This window comes from Orycteropus afer, unplaced genomic scaffold, assembly GCF_000298275.1.
Source record: "Orycteropus afer afer isolate SDZICR_OR568_19922 unplaced genomic scaffold, OryAfe1.0 scaffold00018, whole genome shotgun sequence".
NCBI classification, from domain to species: domain Eukaryota; kingdom Metazoa; phylum Chordata; class Mammalia; order Tubulidentata; family Orycteropodidae; genus Orycteropus; species Orycteropus afer.
In genome coordinates, this window is record NW_006921605.1 from 6,384,602 (window position 1) to 6,397,915 (window position 13,314).

A 13,314-nucleotide genomic window follows, 5' to 3' on the forward strand; every position below is an offset into this window, starting at 1 on the left:
ATGGGGTAGATGGACAGGGGCTGAGGAAGCAATGTAATTTAGGCTTTGGCAGGATTTACCTTCTGCAAAATTCTGTTTGATTTTTCTAAGTAATCGTGTAGTGGGATCTTTTGTTAAGCTAGAGGGTATTCACAGTCACCCAGCTCTCGGTTTGCCACACGCCCTTCACTGTCCCTTTTTGCATTCCTGCATTTTGTGTGTGTGCTTTCTTTTATTTTGGCCTTAAATTGGGCAGGAGGCTCTTGAATGATTCTTGTAGAAATCAATAAAACCTCAGTATTTCACCAGGCACACAATAACTCCGCGTGAGGCGAAGCCAGATCTGACAGGAGGGGAGAACGTTCTATTGAAATTCAACCTCTCTAGCTTGACAGAATGTTCTTACTCATCTATATTCGGTTCCAGCTACAATAATTTATATTTTCTTTTAATGCCAAAAATTCATCTGAACTGGAAGGAAACCTACTTATATACAACCCAGTCATGGGAGAAGGAACTGTTGACGGGACCCAGTGCCATATGGTGGTGGAAGAGAGGATCAGAATGTTACCACAGGAGTCATTTAAAATGAGAGCTCTTTGTTTTTGAATCTGAAGTGGTGGCCGCCTGCAGTCTGCTTTCGGGGCCCTTCCGCCTGCAGAGTCAGCATTAGTGGTAGCGACTCTGCTGTCCCTTCCCCCCAGCCCCTGTGTTCCACACACACACACACACACACACACACACACACACGACGCTCCTATGGCAGCTGGATGCCCAGTGTTCCGGGCCTTTTTTAAGCTTTTGTAAAAGAATGTGCCTTGTCACTCTAGAGAGGGCACAGCTGTCGGGCGGAAAGCAGATGAGTGGTTGCCAAGGACTGTGGGTGGAGGGAGCGCTTGGCTACAGAGCGGCTCGGCTCGAGGGGACTTTGGAGATGATGGCAATGATGTCCTATCAGTAGATTGTAATGATGCTCACACAATTGTATGCATCTGTGAAAATTCAAAGAACTGTACACTACACAGGTGAATTTTGCTGCCTGTAACTTGAAACTATATAAACATTACATAGAGAATTTAAAAACTTAAAAAAAAAAGAGTATGTCCTGGTAGGAGGAGTGGCCAGTGGAAACACCACAGCTTTTCCTGAACTTCTGTCTGTGGCCTGTGCCACCGAGCGCAGTGGCTGTGCCCCCCAGATGCTGTGCCCGGGCGCGGCGGTGGGGGAGGCTGCACCCCCAGATGCTGTGCCTGTGCCACCGAGAGTGGCGGCTGCATCCCCAGATGCTGTTCATGGGCGCGGCGGTGGGAGCGGTTGCACCCCCAGATGCTGTGCCTGGGCGCGGCGGTGGGGGAGGCTGCGCCCCCAGATGCTGTTCATGGGCGCGGCGGTGGGGGAGGCTGCACCCCCAGATGCTGTGCCCGGGCGCGGCGGTGGGGGAGGCTGTCCTGCTTCTGCATCAGCAGCCTGCGGCCAGACAGCTAATCCTTGGTCCCAGGAGGACCTCACAGACGTCTCTGTGCCCCCAGCCCGGGTCCCTGCTCACTCCACTGGCCTAGATGAGGACCTGTTGGTGGCTGTTGTAGATAGTGCTACAGAAGTCACTTTTGTTTGTTAGCTTGCCAGGGTCACAGCAGACAGGAGAGCTTGCTTAACTCCTGTTTCCTGTGGACCGTGTCCTCCATCTCCCCTCTAATCATCAGCCCACAGTCTGAGTCTACTCCGTTGGTGGGGGGTGGGGGGGACTTAGCTGTCGCCGGAGGAGGTTTGCTCTTCCCTGGAGGTTCGATTCCAGCGGAGTGCGTGGCAGCTCTACAGTAACGCCCAAGTGCCATCTGTACTGACTGTGTTTACTCCAGGTGCTTGGGGACTTATAAGTCAGAGACACCGATCGCATTGCTGAGCTTTCCTTTCTTCCTTCCCTTTACCAAGAATTTGAAATCGCGTTATAGGTGGAGTTCTTGAGAGAGGATAATAACAGTATTGCTATCGCCAGTGATGACCAAGAAGGAGCCCTGGTGACCCAGTGGTTAAACGCTTGGCTGTTTGAACCCACCAGCAGCTCTGTGGGACGAAAGACCTGGTGATCTGTTCCCATGAAGATGGCCGCCTAGGAGGCCCTGTGGGTGGTTCTAATCTGTGCGCTAGGGTCGCTGGGAATTGGGAATCTACTTGACAGCGCACAACAATGATAACCAGTGTTTTCTTAACACTGTATGGTTTTCAAAACAATTTTTATTTGATTATAAATAATCACTCTATAAGACAGACTAAACCCAAACCCAAACCCCCTGCTGTGAAGTTGATTCTGACTCATAGCGACCCTGTGGGACTGCCCCATAAGGTTTCCAAACAGACTGTCACATCTTTCTCCCGTAGAGTGGCTGGTGTTTTATAGCTGGACCCTTTGGTTAGCAGCTGAGAGCTTAACCACTGCACCACCAGGGCCCCTGCAAGATGGACAGGAGCTTTATAGATGGGTAAACTGATGGCCAGAGATGCTAAATGACTTGTCCAGAGACTGATGTATCAAGTAAATAGAAGACCCAAAACAGGAGCACAGTTCTTCCAGCTCCTGGGGTCTGACTCCTCTTACCAGCCTCTCATCTTCCTTCTTCAGTCTTGCGTGCAGCTCACTAGCACAAACCAAGGGGCTCCTGATTGAACTTAACACATACTGCTTCCCAAACCCATTTTAGAAAGCACTTGGTGGTCTGTGTTTTTTGGTTATTTTATGACCATTAACAGTGTTGTCTAGTTTGAGGGGTGGATATTCAAAATCTCAAGTCCCCATGAGCACACTTATCAAACTCCTCTGAAGACCTTATCGCTCATGTAGTCCTTCTGCAGATGTCCTGTCTGTCCTCCATGCGTGCTGATCCCACTGGGTGATAGGAAGATGATGCCAATGTGGCCTTGCCCTCGAGTCTGTTGCCCAGGGAAGATCGGACAGACACACACACACAGACACACACACGCAGCTATAATACGGAGTGGGGAGTGAGCCGTGATGTGGAGACCGAGTCTTTTAGAAGCCCAGAGAAAGGAATGTTCCTTCATAATGTACATTTTTCTGACTTGGACTAAATGTGCCACTGGGCGCTTGGACTTGGGGTGGTTGTTTCATGCTGTGTTTTTCACAGACCAGAGTATAGAGCCTGCAGGGGTAGTCAGCCACAAAACTACAGAGTATCTGTGTTGTAGGAATTTCCTCGAAATTTCTGTGAAACATACTGAAACCAAGTGTACACACTGTGACCTCTGTTTCCTGTTGTCATAGTACACCCCATCTTACGGGAAACCGTACTTACTGGTGGTGTATTTCAAAGAAAAATCTGGTTAATTTTTTCAGCTTTTAAAGAGCTGCAAAGTAGCCTTAAATTTTAATGAAACTTCTACAAAAGTCTATAATACCCTCTAAAAAAACCTCTGTAGTACCCCTTCCCCAAAAATGTTTATAATATCTAAAGGTTTCTTGGTCAAACAGCTTAAGAGTTGGTTACATGCAACGAGTATCCCTAAGCAGCACACTTCCTTCTTTCTCTCCAGTAGTCTTGCCAGGCAGGCGAAGTGTGGGTTTTTATTATATTTATAGTGAGAGTTTACACAGCAAATTAAGTTCCGATTGAACCATCTCTGCACAAGTTATTCAGTGCTGTTGGTTACCTTTTTCATAGTATGTTACAGAAATGTACTGGTTCCAGGACCCACTTCCCTGACCTCTTACCATTTCATCTTTGCTTTAGAGGAATTTTTGACCTTTGGCCTCCTGTGGTTAATTTATTTTAAAAGAAGCTCATTACTCATAGGTGAGATTGTTTATTTTATGACCCCGTCTGTTGTTTAGTTAAAAGGTGACCTCAAAGGGTAATTTTGGCTGAAGATTTGAAGTGTATCCCAGGCGATCGTCTCAGGGAGTACTCTAGTCTGGACTTTTTAAGAATCTGAGTTCTGGGCCACATTTTTCTCCCTTTCTGTCAGGTTCCATCTATTGTGGCCCTGATTAGATTGGTGGGTAGTGGTGGCCAGGCACCATCTACTTCTGGTCTCAGGGTGGATGGGGCCATGGTGCATGTGGACCATTCGTCCCATAGACTACTTTCTTCCCTGGGTCTTTGGCTTCCTTCTTCTCTTTTGCTCCAAATGAGCAGAAACCAGTAGTTGTATCTTAGATGGCCACTTGCAAGCTTTTAAGACCCCAGACATGACTCAACTCATTGGGATATAGAGCATACACTTTATAAACTATATTGTGCCAATTAACTGAGTTGTCCCACAAGACTGTGGCTCTAGGTCTTCAAACTCTAAGGACCAGTCTCATGAGGTGTTTGGTTATGTCTAAGAAATATCTGTCCCTGTGTCCCTGTGTGGTTTATTGTATATATGGATATACATGAATGTACACACATACCTGTATGTACATATACCTGTAGATACTTCTGTCTTTGCATATATATATATGTACCCACATGTTCATATTCATATACTTATATGCCTGTATACTTTCTTGTAACCACACCCGTATTTTTTTGCTTAGTGTTGGTGTTGTTTCCAAATCATATTTGTCATATCCTTTACCGGAGACATCTTTTCTTTATGTACTTTGTAGTGACCTTATTTACCTTGGTCAAGCTGTGTACCCTTCACCCACGTTCCATACTGTCTTTACTATCACCAAAACTGGTAGTTAAATTTGTATGTCAGTTTGGCTGGGGCTGGTTGAGTGGCTGGGCAGCTGGTGGTAGTTATTCCCCATGATGAGAATGGCAGTCACCTCCATGGTGGGATCTACCACAAGCAACTGAGTAGCTGCTTTAGGGATGTGGTCTGCTTCCCATATGTAAGAAGGAGCTTTGGGAATGGTCTCTATCTTATGGCACACTTGGACCCTGCATGTAGCCATGTCATTTTTCAACAGCCTGCCATGCTCTGCCGACCTTGGGACTTACAATGGACTTGAATTAATGGCGTGCCATGTGATTTGGTAACATCAGGACTGTGCCTTTTTACTTGTCAACCTTGGGCTTGGCCAGCAGCTGTCTGAGTGAAGAAAAGCCTCTAGCTTCAGCAGGCCAGGAGCTGGAGGCAGAGCTGAAGCCCAAGGCTGAGGGGCTTTCACCCAGCCCCTAGAACCTGGCACTTTGAACTTGGACTTAAAGTCTCCAAATTATAAGAATAAATTCCTGTTTGTTTAGGCCATCCCATTTGTGGTATATTCCTGTGAGAGTGGCACTAGGGAACCAGAACAGAATACTAACAAGTGTCTCCTGTCTTGAGAGTGCTTCCCCCCACCACTGCCCATCTCTGGTAACCCCCAGTGAGTGCCATAGACACACGCTTTGTCTTTTGAAGGTGGCACTCATAGATGAACTTTGAGGTAAAGGTTGCTGTGTTCACAGCGGTTGTCTCTTGCCCCATCTTGGTGATGCTGGAGCTGGGAGAGTCTGAAAGCCACATCTTTCCTCTGTCTACTGGTCCCTGCCAGGCTCTGCTAACAGGGGCGCTAGAGCGGTCTGCAGGGAGAAGGAGCCTGCTGCTTCCTGTCTGATTGCTCTTCCTGTGAGCATCAACTTAGCAACACCTCTTACCCGGGGCAGCTACACTTGGTTCCAGTCTCTACCTTAAACCACATCCCCAACTCCCAAACTCAGAACTGTCTGGAAGATACCCCTCCTCAGAGGCTGAGTGCAGGTTCATGGGCCCTCCTCCAGGCTTCCAGGATCCAATAACTCCATTTTCTCCTCTTTGTCCCCCAGACCTCAGAACTAGGGGATGGGATAGAGAACTGAAGAATTACCAGTCCTCTCAAAATTATGGAATCTTCCAGAAAAAAACCCATTGCTACCAAGTCTATTCCAACTCATAGAACTGCTCCATAGGCTTTCCAAGGCTGTAATCTTTAAGGAGGCAGACTGCCACACCATCCTCCTGTGAAGCAGCTGGTACGTTTGAAGGGCCGACCATTTGTTTAACAGCCAAGCACTTAACCACTGCGCCACCAGGGGTTTTTTTGGAAGCTTAGTGGGCACAATGGAGCAAATGTTGCTTTGTTAAATCAACAGCAGGATAGATTGTTCCATCCGGGTTTCCACAGATCTTAGTGTGAATAACAGAAATTAAAACTACCAGGCACATGCCATCTACTTTTATTTCGTGCTGTTTCCTTCTAATTCCATGGGGCTTCCGTATCGCAGGATTAACTGAAGTAAAAACTTCTCAGTAGGGTCACCGATTCAGTATTAGCTTTCTTCCCAGGGCTGCATCTGGCCATGTAGCACCGAGGCAGAGTCGCCAGGCCCTGCCAGGGCTCAAATTCTGTATGTGATTGGTCATAAATGGAACTCTTTCTGTACTTGATGTTGATATTCTTTTTATCAAGCCAGAGCTGAAGCATAGCCTAGTGGACCTCAGAGTCTTTTTGGGTTTTTTGTACTTTTTTCCTTCCAGATATGTGAGAGGAGGCTTGATAGCTCCTGTACCTAATTTTGTTTCTGACATAGGTAACTTGAGAGTTGGTCTGTGTCAATGGGACACAGGGACAGACAGCTTGGAGGTTTCCACTTGAAGACCAGCTTACTGTGTTTTGTTTTCTGCTTCTGAAATATGAAATAGGATTTTGTTTCTCTTGCCTTTGGTCATAGTTGGCTGGTTGAAAATGCCTCTGTTTTCCAGCGACCAGAGAACGAGCACTTGGTGGGTAGGTTAGAATATTCAGATGCTGCCTTGAAGAAAAAATATGTATCTCAAAATGCCTGTTTGCACTGATGTTGGTCCTTGCCTCCATGAGCGTGTGCATCAGGCATCTCAAGCACTTGAGCTGGGTTCTGAGTCTCCTGGCCAGACAGAATCAGCGAGTCAGGCGTCTCGAATAGCTTGCTTGTCTGAAAGGAGCGGTTTTTCTGGCCGTTCGTCATTATTTACCAGCTGGCTGGAAAAGATGACTGTGTCCATGTTACTAAAAGCACAATAACATTTATGTCAATTTACAATGTGTAAGTGTGTGTCACGTAACATATGTTCAGGGAACATCCAACCACATGTAAGTCCAAGGTCCCATAAGGTTTTTGCATTTTGTGTGTTTGCTTAAAGGGAAAGCAGCTCTCCTTTTGTTTATTACTCCCCCTAGTGGTTTAAAAACCCCACCCCCACACTCCTCGGCAGTGGCCCATGGGTAGGGTACGGGCAGGAGGGTCAGAGGACATGGTCTGGGCATGGGCTCTTGGGCTTTGTCCAGTGGGCGGGGGGGCAGTGATGGAAGCAGCAGTGGGGGCCGCAGGCCGGGCCGCTCCTGCTGCTTAGGTGTGCAGGGCAGTGTGGGGGCAGGTGTGCTCTACTCCCTCCCCACTTGCTTCTTCTCATTCTGCTCCTGCCACCCATGCTGCCACCACAGCCCCCTTCTGCTGGCCTCCAGTAGCAGCGGCAGCAGTAGTGAGGAAGACGACCAGAATTAGACTCCCTTGAGTTCTAACGGCGTGTTTGCATAGCGTTCAAATCACATAGCTTCATATTTCCCAGAACGTGTTATGGACGTTAAACAATGCACATCTCTCTATATATGAAACAGCACTGTATAACTCCCCACGGTATCCACATAGCTAAGGATATATGTTCAGGAGCTCTGGTGGCACAATGGTTAAATCATTTAGCTGCTAACCAGAAGGTCAGCAGTTCGAATCCACCAATCCATTCTGGAAGAAACATGAAGCAGTCTCCTTCTGTAAAGATTTACACCCTTGAAAACCATAACAGTTCACTATGAGCCAGAATCAACCCAGTGGCAGTGAGTTTGGCTTGGTTTGGAAGGACGTACATTAAATGCACTGGCCAGTGTGCAGGAAGAGAACTGGAATAATTTGGGGAATGAAAACAAAAAAGTAAAACAAGGCAGAAGCTGTGCTAGTTTCCTATGGCTGCTGTAATAAATGACCACAGACTTAGCATCTTCAAACAACACAAACTCACTGTCTTACAGCGTTGGAGGTCAGAAGTCCAAAGTCAGTCTCACTGGGCTACAGTCAAGATGTGGACAGGGCTGGTTCCTTCTGAAGGCTTTCAGGGAGAATCTGTTCCCTTGGCTTTGCCAGCTTCTGGAGACAGCCCAGTCCTTGGCTCTTGGCCCTTTCCTCCATCTTCAAAGCTGCCAGTGTAGCGTTGCCACTTCTCCTTCTCTGACTCTAAGGATGTATGTTCGGGAGCTGTGGTGGCACAGTGGTTAAGGCATTGAGCTGCTAGCCAGATCAGCAGTCTGGCTCTCCTGCTTCCTGCCTCTTGAAATGACCCTTGTGATCACGCTGAACCCACCTGAATAATCCTTCTCAAGTCCCTTAACTTAATCACATCTGCAAAGTCCCTTTGCCATGTAAGATAGTAGATTCCAGGGTTTAGGATGTGGCCATCTTTGGGGAAGGGCCTTATTTGGTCTACCACAGTGGCCTTGCTTGGGTGAGTGATAAAGGAATGTGATGAACAAAAGAGAATTAATTTTCTTGGCTCTCTAATTCAGTTTTTTTTTTAATACATTTTATTGAAATATAATTTATATGCAGTGAAATACACAAAACTAAAGTGACATGGGTCAATGTATTTTTCTAATTCAGTTTTAAAGAACAGTGCTCTGAAGGAGAGATGTCGGGACTCAGAGGGTGTGTGTTGCTGGAACCATGTCCCTCTCAGAAGGCTCAGGATGACTTGCCTGAGGATGTGATGTTTGGGCAGACCTTGGAAGGATGGGCCAAGCGGGTGAGAGGAAAGGGGTGGGGGCTGCTGGCTGTGAGTCTCTCTGAAGCAGTCTGTGTTCCTGTGGCCCTGTCCCCACCTCGGCTCCTGTGATGGGTCACTTGCTCAGAGGTCTGTTCCTGCTGCTGGGCTGTGGGCCCTTTGCAGCAGAGCTGCCCCTTCCACCTCTCTTCCTCACCTGCTCCTTCCGTGGCTCCAGGTCCCAGCCCCTCTTGCCTTCTCAAGGATGGTCTCTGCCTTCAGTTCTCACTTCCTCCTGTTGTGTTCCCAGCCCCTTCAACTGTTGCTGCCTCGTGTGTTCCCAACCTCCTTTCCATTCTGTCAAGGATGCAATATGTTCAGGTCATTCCCATCTTAAACATGAGCAGACTCCCCCCTCGTCTTCATTCTGCTCCCAGCTATGAATCCTCCTCCTCCTTCCTGCTCGAGCCCAATTCTGGAGAGGGGTCCACACTCATGGTGCTTACTCCCCAGCCCCACTGCAATCTGCCCATAGCTTCTACCTCTCATAATAAACTGCATGTGCCAAGATTGCCGATGACCTCCTTGTCCATAAACCCAACAGATATATTTCCTTTCTCATCTGACTTGACTTTGCGGTGGCATTGGACACTGCTGGCCATTTTCACCTTCTGGAATGCTCCTGATTTGGCTTCCATGAGCACACTTCCTGTGGTTTCCCTCCTTCTTCTCTAGCCATCACTTCTCAGTCTCCTCTGTAAAGATCTTCTTCCTTGATTCATTCCTTAAGATCTGATGTTTCTCAGGGTTATTTCTCACCTCCCTCTGTTCATATGCCCCCTGGGAGCCATCTCCATGGCTTCTAGTCCTCACTGTATGCAGAATACTTCCAGGCTGTGTCTCAGACAGTCCCTCCCCCAGAACTCCTAGCTGTATATACAGATGTTACAGCTGTTCGTCAGCATCTCCACCCGGATGTTCCTCCAGCATCTCAAACTTACCACAGCCAGGGATGCAGGCATCCTCTCCTCCACCAGCCACCCCTTTGCCATCCCAGAACTCTGGGGGACCTCATATCCCTTTCCTGTCACTCTTTCCCACATCTAATCAGCCACGAAGGCTCTTCCATCCTTCCTCCCACATGTCTCAGGAATCATCTGCTTTTCACAGTTTGCGTTTGCTCTGTGGCTTCGGTAGCCCAGGCTGCCGTCACCCATCTCTCTCTCTCCCTCTCCCTCTCTCTCCCTCTCTCTCACTCTCTCCCTCTCTCTGTCTCTCTCTCCCTCTCTCTCTCTCTCCCTCTCTCCCTCTCTCTCTCTCCCTCTCTCCCTCTCTCCCTCTCCCTCTCTCTCCCTCTCTCTCACTCTCTCCCTCTCTCTGTCTCTCTCTCCCTCTCTCTCTCTCTCCCTCTCCCCCTCTCTCCGTCTCCTCTCCTTCTCCCCCTCTCTCTCTCACCTTCCATTTAATCACTAAGTGTCATGAGCAGCTGTCTAGATAGCAAATATTATAACACCTCTGATCAAAGTTTGCTATTTTTTATTGTGGTAAAATGCAGATCCCAATAAATTTGCTGTTTCGACCCGTCTTCACTGGCTAGTTGAGGGACACTTGTCACATTCATCACACTGTGCAACCATCACCACTATCCATTTCCAAAAAGCAAATATTTACTACCCCAAACAGAAACCCAAGGACTTTTAAATGTCCCCCCATTTCTTCCTCTTCTTACCCCTGCAGCCACTGAGACACCTGTGTCTATGTTTCCTGTTCTGGAGAGTTCATGTGGGTAGGTTCGTACAGTGCTTACTATGAGTCTGACTTTTGAGTCTGACTTCTTTCACTTAGCTCATGTTTTCAAGGCTCATCCATATCGTGGCAAGTGTTAGAACTTCACTTCTCCCTATACTGGGTTGTGTCCTGTTGTGTGTATATGCCACATCTTCCCTCGTTCTTCTGTGTGTGGACATTTGGGCTGTTTCTGCCTCTTGGCTGTTGTGGATAATGTGCTGCTAGGAGCATTTGTGGGGGCTCTGGTGGTGTAGTGCCTAAGGCATTTGACTGCTAACCAGGAGGCTGGCAGTTCAAACCCACCTGCCACTTCTCTGAAGGAAGGTTGGGCAATCTACTTCCGTAGTGATAACGCCTTGGAAACCCAAGGAGGGGCCACTATGAGTCAACCGACTTGACGGCAGTGAGTTTGAGGAGTCTGTGTAAGTTTCTATGTGGCCATGTGTTTTCATTTCTCTTGGGTAAATACCTAGGAGTGAAATTGCTGGTAGAGTTTTATGGTAACTCTATGTTTAACTTTTTGAGAAACTGCCACACTGTTTTCTACAATGGCTGCACCGCTTTATGTGCCCAGGAACCATGAAGGTCCCAGTTTCTCCACATCCCCACCAACATTTGTTTCCTGTGTTGAGAAGTGGTTGTTGCTCCTTTTAACTGTCCCTAAGGTTAACAGGGGGAGCTCTGGTAGCATAGTGGCTAAGACACTTGCCTGCTAACCAGACGGCTGGCGGTTCAAACCCACCAGCCACTCCTCGGAAGGAAGGTTGGGCAATCCTACTTCCGTAGTGATACTGCCTCGGAAACCCAAGGAGGGGTCGCTATGAGTCGGGGCCGACTCGACGGCACATAACAACAACAACAACAACAAGGTTAACAGGTAGATGTTAGGCAAAATCCATTGCACCTGAAAACCCTCATCTCCAGGAAGGCATTTGGGGAAGCACATCGTCATTGGGTGGTGTTTTCTTTTGCTGGAGGGGCCTGTGTCTTGGCCCAGGCCTCACATAAACAGGGACCTGGAAGTCAAGTAGGCTTCATTTGTAACTGAAGCTGCAGACACAGCCGTGTTGGGGCATATGATGTCCAAATGGTAACGAATGTGGTGTCACTGGATCTCAGTACTCCCCCACAGCCTGGGTCAAGACCAGACCCTAAGACTCTCTGTGGAGTCCACTCTGATGCATAGCGACTCTGTAGGACAGAGGAGAACTGCCCCATAGGGTTTCCTAGGCTGTCATCTTTGTGGGAGCAGGTCAGCAGATCTTTTCTCCTGCAGAGCGGCTGATGGGTTCAAACTGCCAACCTTTCAGTTAACAGCTGAGCACTTAACAACTGTACCATTGCACCACCAGGGCTTCTTGAAACCTTAAGAAGAGGAAAAAAATGGCTCTGCAGTGGTCACTAGCTGAGACCTCCGGGGATTGCTGTGTGCATTATGTCAAGGTGGGGTTTTCACAGTGTCGGCAGAGGCCTTTCCCCTCCCCTGTCAGCCGGACAGAGACTCACTGGGCAGAGTAGAGTTTAAAGATTTGAAAAAGGTCCGTATTAGACATGATGCTGTATGGCCAAGACCTCAGTGCAGACATTTGCCAGGAGACCTAGCGGAGAAGTGAGCAGGCTGGAATGGACTGCTTTCTCAGGCCCATCTCTGTGGCAACCAGGCCCGAAAACAAAGATCCTTTGTGTTCACGTTCAAGGTCGCCTTGTGACAGCCTCTCCGTGTCTCCTTCATAGCTTGATTTTGAGTGGCAAGAATGTCTTGCATCTTATCAGCATTGTGGGTTACGCATGCTTCTAAACTCTGGTGAGTTGACTCCCCTGAGGACTGGATGTAAGTTGGTACCCAGGGGTTTCACTGCTGTTCGGAGGGTCAGGGAAGCTCCAGTCTGCAGCAGGCATGGTGCTCTGTGCCACCTGTCTCAGGGCTGCGCCTGTGACGTGGGCAGTTTATATTCATTTTGCAGCAGTCTTCCCAATAGTGAGCTCAGAAAGTGTTGGGGAACATCCCCAGTCCAAAACCAGCCACTGGTCAACCTTGAGCACACGGACGTCCTGGAAGGAGGGGGAGAGGGGACAACTGAGAAAATAACCAGGCTTCAAATCAGGGTGAACCACGATTTCAGTATAAAAGCCCTAAAAACTGTAGAGGAAAGCATCTCTGCAGTGCCTTTATTAATGTGACCCCAGATGCTGTTTCCATGGTAACTATTATTGATTCTCTGGCACAGGAATTTCAGATCTGCTCAGTGTATGGCCTGAGTGCTTCCCTGTTGCAGTTACAGATTATCTAAAAGGATTTGCCCTCTCAATGGAAGCAAAATTTTGGCATGCTTTTTCTTTGCCCTCCGAAGTAAGAACTGTTAATGCGTACGCTATTTGTTTGTCTTCTGCTCCCCACCCCCCTTTTTTCTCCTTTTAAGATTCCTTTCAAAGAATGTTCATGTATCACTGTAGTGGTGACAAACTGGAAACAGACCAAGTGTTCATCATAAGAGATTAGTTAATAATTTATGCTAGAAGTCAACTTCTCGAAAAAAGGAACCACGGCTCCTTGAAGACAGGGTTGATTCCAGGTCTGAGGCAAGGACAATATAAAGTGAGATACCAGTGGTGCTAGAAAGGAAGGAAGGGCTCCCTGAACGGTGGGGGCCTGTCAGAGGGACACAGGAGCAACTGGAGGGAGTGCTCGGGGGCCGGATGAGGCTGCCCAGGGCAGTGGAATCAGTCAGGACAGCAGCAGATTGCAACTCATGCAGTAAATACGGAAACGGAGTCCACAGAGAAATAGACAAATAGTGGAACACCTCAACCTCCCTACAGTGGAATTCCATTCAATAAACATAGAAGAAA

At 48.0% G+C, this 13,314-nt stretch overlaps 1 protein-coding gene across 1 annotated transcript in view; it reads left to right on the forward strand.

Annotated features, from left to right (window-relative positions):
• The window catches only part of RNF157 (ring finger protein 157), a 116,133-nt gene that overhangs the window by 62,336 nt on the left and 40,483 nt on the right, over positions 1-13,314 (forward strand). The gene's annotated exons all lie outside the window — the stretch shown is intronic.